This window comes from Alligator mississippiensis, chromosome 5 (assembly GCF_030867095.1).
Source record: "Alligator mississippiensis isolate rAllMis1 chromosome 5, rAllMis1, whole genome shotgun sequence".
Lineage (NCBI taxonomy): Eukaryota > Metazoa > Chordata > Crocodylia > Alligatoridae > Alligator > Alligator mississippiensis.
This window is the reverse complement of record NC_081828.1, coordinates 39182954-39190818: the sequence shown is the minus strand read 5'-3', so window position 1 is coordinate 39190818 and position 7865 is coordinate 39182954.

The window sequence follows — 7865 nt, the reverse complement described above, 5'->3', positions numbered from 1 at the left end:
TAGCACTCGAGCCCCCAGCAAGTCAGGATGCTTTTAACATGATGGTTTCCTGTTTGAAAGCTCTGGGTCTATCTTGTGACTTGCGCTGGCACACCTAGCAAGGATCTTATGCACCCAGGATGCCATCACACCCTGGTTGAGAACCGCTGGGCTGGGCAAAAGCAGGTTTCTCCCCCACAAAGGGGAGGCCCCAGGCCTCAGCCTGCCTGAGCTGGGTGCATTCCTGACATTGGCCAGCAGGTGTCATGACATGCTTGTGTCCCCTTTGGAGAGTGGAGTCCCCAGGGCTTGGAGCTGTAGCTGCTTGTAGTTGGGGGGCGGGGGGGATGGACACACCCAAGTCGTGGGTGTTTTTGTGGGTTAAAAGCAGGGGTGGGGGAAGGCTGGGAGCCAGCTTGGGAATAGGAAGTTTCCCAAGGAGGGGTGGGGCAGGGGGCTGCGGACCTGGAGGGAGGGGCACTGGCATGAGGGGCGTGGGGGGGATGGCTGTGGGTTGAGAGTGAGGGGCACCAGCATGGCTGGTGGGGACGGAGTGGGGTGAGCAGAGGGCCATGGGGCAGGAGTGAGCTTCTCTAGCTGGGGCTTGTCTGTCCTGTTGAGATGGGCCAAGGGAGTTCCCAGGGCTCAGATGCCACCCCTCTCGGTCCCCTGCCAATGTGAAGCTCTTGCCTGTCGTCAGCCGTGCTGCACCCTATGCCAGAGCCCTAGGGCCCTGGCTTCCGCAGTTGATCTTGTGCTTCTGATGCAATTGCCCTCCTGTTGCTTCATGCCCCACTGAGCCAGTGCCAGGATCTGGCCCTGTTGTGATGCCAACAGCAGCTCCTGAGTTCTGTGCAGCTCTGCTAGAAGTGGGGTGGGCGGGCAGGCAGTGGGGCAGACACCTGGGTTGCATCCTAGCTCTGGGAGCCTAATGGCCGGCTGCTGCATGACCAGTGGGGGTGGGAGCCAGGATGCTTGGGTTCTTTCTTGGCTTTGGGAGGAGAATGTGGTCTAGTGATTAGAGCTGGACGGGGGAGCTGGGAACCAGGACACCTGGGTTCTGTCTTGGCTGTGGAAGGGCGGGGATGCTGGTGCTGGTGCCCCTGCTGCTGTGGGTGGAATCAGAAGCATCCCAGAGTCCTGCTGACCTTTCTGGAGCAACAGATAACTCTGGCGGCTGTCAACATGCCAGGGGCCATGTTCCCAGCCTCCTCCCAAACAGCTGGGGCTGGAATCACAGAAAATGAGGATTGGAAAGGACCTCAGGAAGTCATCAAGTCCAACCCACTGCTGCGAGCAGGTCCAGCCCCAGCTATCTCATCCCAGCCAAGGCTTTGTCTACGCTGCCTAACAACCTCCTGCTGGCACCGAGATGCAGCCACCTCTGCGGTGGGGCCCTCATCCACAGCCTGGCCCAGCTGTTTTCCCTCTATGTCCATGAGCATCTCTTGCCTGCTGCCCCATCCCTCTTGCCTGGGAGCTACCAGTGCCCCATTAACACCCCCCATCCAGTCCCCTTTTCCTCCCCAGCCCTACTTCCTGGCTCTTCCTTCCCAGGAATGAGGCCCCTTCCGTCCCCCGGGGCCTGATCCTCAGTGGGCTCAGCCTGTATGTCCACCCCCACTGCCCTCCATCCACCCTCTCCCTCCTCTGCGCACACACATGTGTACACACACAGAGACATGTATGCACACATACAGATACATGTATGCATATGCATGCACACGGGGACATGCACACATATGCACATGGATGGACACCCTCACATTTGGACACACATGTGTGCACACAGACACACACGCACACATGCATCCCTCTGGGTATCTGGTTCCAGGACCACCCCTCTCCCTCTATCCATCCTGATACAGAAAGAGTGAGATGGGGTGTGGTACACGGGATGCCTGGGTTCTCCCCCAGCCCTGGGAGAGGGAGTGGGGCTGGTGGGGTAGAGCAGGGGGTCGAGAGACTGGAGGCCTGGGTTCTCTCCCAGTTGGGGGGGAATCCCTCCTTTCTTACTCTACCCCCCACTCCTGGCTGCACCCCCTGGGCTGGGGTGGGGGGAGAAGTCAGGTCGCGGGGAGCGGGGAAGAGGCCGGGGAGGGAGGGGCAGGGGCAAAGCCAGAGGGAAAGGAAGGAGGCGCGGGGGGGCGGAGAGGGAGACAGCGGGACAGTGGAAGTGATGGGGGAGGGGCAGGAAATGGGTCCCAGCTGCTCTGTTCTGGGCAGGATGTGGCCGAGACCCCCGCTCCCCCGCGCAGGGAGAGGACCCAGGGTCCGGGCCGAGGACCGCCCGCCCGGGAAGTTCGCGCCTCGTTGCCGCCAGTCCCGGCCCCGCCCCTCTCTGCCGGGCGCCACTGCCCGGGGACGACCCCCTCCCCCGGGGCGGCTGGAAGAGCGGAGCGGGGCCGGCACCCCTGCCCGGCGCTGAGGCGTCGGGCCCCGCTGCGACCCGGATCCCGTGCTGGGAGGGATGGCTCCACCGCCCTTCCAGAGCCGGCAGAGGGGCCAGGCGGCCGGGCTCCCCGCTCGCCCCCTGCACCGCCGCCCCGTCGGACTTCCTCTGCACCGCGGGGGATGGGACCAGGTGGGGGCGGTGTCCACAGCCCCTTTTCTCCTGCCCAGCTCTGCCCCGCGCTGCCCGTCCAGCAGCTCCCCGTGCGCCGCCCCTGCGCACCCCTCTGCCAGCCTAGAGCCTACCTATCCCGATGTACCCTCTCCCTTCCCCTCTAGCTATCTACCCCCATCTACCCTTCTATCTATGTATTCGTCCCCACATACCCCTTGTCCATCTGTATTTATCCATCCGCTGTTTGTCCCCCACATACCATCTTTCTGCCTGTCTACTCCCATATACCCGCCGTCTGTCTGTCCATCCAGCCCCACACACCGCCGTTATCAGTCTCGCCACCCGCCTGCCTGTCTGTCTAGCCCAGTGATTCTCAGCCAGGGGCCACCACACCCTGGGGTATCCTGGGATCCTTTCCGGGGTGCCAGGCAAGGTTAGCGCCCTTCCCGTGCAGGCAAGAGCAGGGGTTTCCAACAGGCGTCCCGGGTGGGGAAAACACCCCGAGCTCGGCCCTGCTCCCCGGTCTGGCGGGTCGCGCTGGCTGCCCTGGCGCCGGCGCTGCTCCGGGCCACGTGCGGGGCTCGCGCTCGGTCTCCCACGTGGCTGGGGTACGAAGGGGCCCTACCCCGCTCCTGAGCTCGTCGCCACGCGCGAGTAGTGCTAGCGTGTGCCCGTGGGCAACCAGCAGCCAGAGGGTGGCTCAGAGCCGGGGTTTTCCCAGGAGGCACCGAGCCGAGGAGCGCTGGGCCGCCCCACGCCCCGCTCCGGCTGCCCCTGGCCTGTCCCCCCGGTCTGACCCCAGTCACCCCTCGCTGCTTCGCCCTCTGTCCATCACTGACAGCCCCACACGCCACCCACCGCTCTGCTCCTCCCTCCCTCTACCCCTCCTTTCATCGCTCCATCTCCCACCCTCCCTCCCTGCACCCCCCACACCCCCCAGTTCCCGGGCAGGGATCCGCCCTGGAGCGGACACACGGTCCGGAAATTCCAGCCCCGGGGGGTCTCCCTCCCTTCCCTCCTGCGGACCCCACTCTCGGGGGGGGGGGCGGGGGGAGGTTGGGGGCTTCCCCCTGCCCAGCTCCCACTCATAATCCCAATTTTAAAAATGTGGAGCATTGTCCCCTTAAAAGTACATTGTGGGGGGAGTTTGGGTAGGGCGGGGGCGGGGCTTCGTGATAGGTCACGCCCCCTTAACCCTTCCCCGTCCAGGGGTGCGAACCAAGGGGCAGGCGGCTTCGGCGGGGACTGTCCCGATTACGGCGCGGCTGGAGGTGGGAGCCGGGGCCGGGGAGGGGAGGGGAAGGGAAGGGAAGGGAAGGGAGAAGCCCCCAGGGATGGAGAAGGGGAGCCTGAACGTGTGGTGTGTGAGCGCGGGGTGAGTACAGGGGTACGTGTAGTCCCTGGGGTGCAGTGTTTGCTGGGGGCGCAGGGCAGGGGCTCTGGGTCCAAGGGGTTGCAGAGCGAGGTGTGTGTGTGTGTGTGTGTGTGTGTCTGTCTGTCTGTCTGTCTGTCTATGTCTCTGTCTGTCTGTCCGGGACTGGGTGTGTGTGCGCGCCCAGGATTGGGGGGGGGGGCAGTGTTAGAGTGGGTGTCCAAGGCTGGGTGTGTGTCTGTGCGTGTCCAGGCTTGGGGATTGGATGTTGGGGGAGGGAGACAGGAGTGTGCCCAGGGATGGAGAGGGTGTGTCCAGCAGTGTGTGGGGGTTGTTTAGGGGTGTGTATGTGTGTGTTCAGGAGTGCTTGGGTGTTGTCCAGGGGTGTGTGGGGGGTGGTGTCCAGGGAGGGTGGGTATTGTCCAGGGGTTTGCATATGTATGTGCCCAGGGGTGTGTGTGGGGGAGTGTCCAGCAGTGGGGAGGTGTGAGTGTAAATCCAAGGGTGTGTGTTTGTTGGGGGGGGTACATAGGGGGCTGTGTGTAAGGGGCTGCAGTGTATATGTAGGCATGTGTGCATAGGGATATGTATGCGGTATGTTTGCTGGGGTTGTAGGGTGTGTGTGGAATAGGGGGCAGGGGGACTGCAGGCTGTGCGTGTCCAGGGCAGTGAGGGACAACCATTTTGGTGGGCATCTCATAAATTAGCCCCGCACCCTCCCCAAGAACCACTCTCATTCCCTTCTCCTGCCTGATCCACTGTTCTGCTTTCTGCTCACTGCCCTGTGCCCCCTGCCTGCTCTGCTGCTCTGCTTTCCGTTCCCTGCCTTATTTGCTGCTGTGCTGCCTACTCCCTCCCTGATCTCCCATGAGCCACACACTGAGGCTGCCTGTGCCACTAGTGGCACCTGTGCTGTAGGTGGACCCCTCTGGCGTGGGGCTGGGTGCATGGAGTCAATGTGAGCATGGAGAGGTGTGGGTATGGGCCCCTGGGTCTGTGTGTGAATGCAAGGGTGCGAGTGCGCCTGTGTGTGGAGGTGTGTGTAATTGAGTGTTCATGTATATTCTATGTGTGTGTGTATTGGGTGTGGAGTGTGTGTATACTGAGTGTGTATTCAGGGTGGGGGATGGTGTGTGTGCATTCAGGGTGTGTCAAGGTGTTTCTGTTCAGGTCCATCTCCACTCCAGCCTTAGCCGCCTCTCCCTCACCCACCCACCCGGTTAGGGGCCAAGTCTCACTTGCGGCCACACCCCAAGTCACGTGTCCCCGGGCGTGTTCTAAGCATGTTGTAAGCGTGTTTGTTTCGCCTGAGCAGGCCTTGGTGCTTGGTGCATGTGGGCTCCTGCCCTTAGCCTCACTAGTGACTGTCTTGGATGGCACTGCTCTATTTCTGGGCCACTTTGTCATTGGATTCCCTGATTGGCTGCTTAATTTGTGCCCTGCTCTGCTATGTGTTCCCCGGCTCCCTGCCTCCCGGAGCTGGTGGGGGAGGCTGTGTTTGTCCCCTTGCTCTCTTGAGGTTTTGGATTTGCAAGGTGAACAGATTGGCTGGGTAACTTGCTTCCTTCTGGAACAAATTGCCGCCTTCTTTGCTTGTGGGCACCTTTGTTGCTGTTTTCATGCTTTTGCTGTTCTCCTGGGTCTGATCTTTTATTATGGTTACAGTGAAGACCGGGGGGCTCAGCCTCCAGCCCACAGCTCAGATCTGGTCCACAGAGCCATGGCATCTGGCCCGCGGGGATCCTCACGGTTCGGGAAATTTGGCAGCAGGGGAGTGGTGGTAGATCTGCATGGCTGGATCAAATCCTACCTGGGCATGGGCGGGGCCAATTCCCCCGGCCCATTGCCTTGCATCTTTGGATCAGGACTGAGCTATGACCCCCTGCACCCCCTAGACATCAGGATTGCAGCCAAGCTGCTCCCCAGCCCCCCCCCCCCCCCCCCATTGGGGCTGCACCATCCCTACCCCTGCCCCTCCTGCACGTCTAGATCAGGCTCCTGCCACACTGGCCTCATGTGCTTAATCAGGCCCATCAACCGGATCTGGCTTGTGGATGGACCTGGCACTGCCATGAGGCCTGTGGGGTGAAAAGTTTGGGCCCAGCAGTGTAGAATGATTCACTTATATTCTAGTAACACCAAGAGACCCCCGATGGAGAATGGGCTTTGCTGGCCACTGCCCAGACACCAGCTGAGATGAATTCGCTGCCATGAGCAGGCGTCGCCCAGACAGGCTGAGATCAGGACCCTTTTCACACCAGGGGCCATCCAGACCCTTCAGACTGACATCTGGTATCCATTGTGTTGAGTGGTGCCCAGATAGCAATTAAGATCAGGATGCAGGTGCTGCCCAGGGTCCTGAGTTCAGGGACCCCTGTCATACCAGGGACTGTACATGAAAAATACCCAAGAGCCCCTGCTCCAAAATCTAGAAGGAAAGGTTCTCTCTCCCCTTCTTAATCTCCCCTTTATGCTGCCAACACATACTCACCCCAGTTACTCACATGTGCAGACTCTGCATGTGTCCCTGAGGCTGAATTCAGTAAAGCCAGACCAGACGCCTCCCATCCATCCGTCCATCCATCTCTCACTTATACCTACCTACCCATCCATCCATCCATCCATCCATCCATCCATCCCTTCTATCTATCTATCTACCTATCCATCCATTTGCCATCCACCCATCCATCCCTTGTACCTACTTATCCATCCACCCACTTATCCATCCCTTCTTATACCTACCTATCTATCCCTCTACACTCCCCACCCTCCACGCCACCAGTGTACCTCACTGAGATATATATTAGATCTCTCTTTATAGCTGTATTCCATAACCAGAGATTTGTGGGTGCATGGCTGATGCCCTGGGTAGAGTGTTGCCCAGGCCTTGCCCTTCCTCCCTCACACCCTCACCCTTACTCCATTCTGGTCTAGTTGAGGTGCTTTGGTCTGAGGTCATGACAGAGACTGGGGCTGCATGACCAGATCTTGGAGACTGGAGAGAGTGTGTGTGTGTGTGTGTGTGTGTGTGTGTGTGTGTGTGTGTGTGTATGATGGACCTTTCATGCTGCGTCTCCTCCTGGCTGGCATCTCTTGCCAGAAGTGCCTGCCTGGGAGTAAATTAGCACATGTATGTGGGTAAGCACTGCCCTGTGAGACTGGCAGAGTGGGGAGATTGGCAGGGTAAGTCCCAGCCCTTTGTTTCCTACCTTCTCGTCCTTGGGTTTTTTGTCAGTGTCTGCATGTAAGTTCCTGAGATTTTTGAGGGCAGGGATTGTTGGATGAGCCATTTGGGTGTTTTCTGCCTGGCCCTCCTGTGCTTTTGGGTATTCCTATAGCTGAGAATTGGTCCCATTCAGCTCAGGCCTGGAGGACTAATTTAATCTCTGGCTAAAAATCTGCTTGGAGGCCCAATTCCCTGGGTTTTGAAGGGTGTCCTTCCCTTAGACGCCAGAGCAAGAAGAGAGAAATATTTCAGATTCTCCAGCCATCCCCATTTCTGCCCTTCTACCTACCTACCCACCCATCCATGTGTCTGTCTGTACATCCACCCTGTCTACCTCTCTACCCATCCATCCATCCATCCATCCATCCATCCATCCATCCATCCATCCATCCATCCTATTTACCTGTCCGTCTGTTCATCCATTCATCAATTCCCTCTGTTTATGACCCATCCATTCCTCCATCCATTCCTCCACCTCCAATGCACCCCTCTGATATATGTATTACATCCGTTTTAACTGTATTCCATAACCCAGGCTCCTTATCAGATCACTAAGAGGTGAATGCTTTTAAACAAACTATATCTATTCCCTCCCTCCATTACTATAGTAGGGTTGGAGTGCTGGTGCAGCCATCATGGTCCAGGAAAGGTAGGAGAGGGCATTTGGTGCCTGAAAGCTTGTCCAACAGCTCTCTGGGCTATGCAGGTGGTCCAATAAAAGA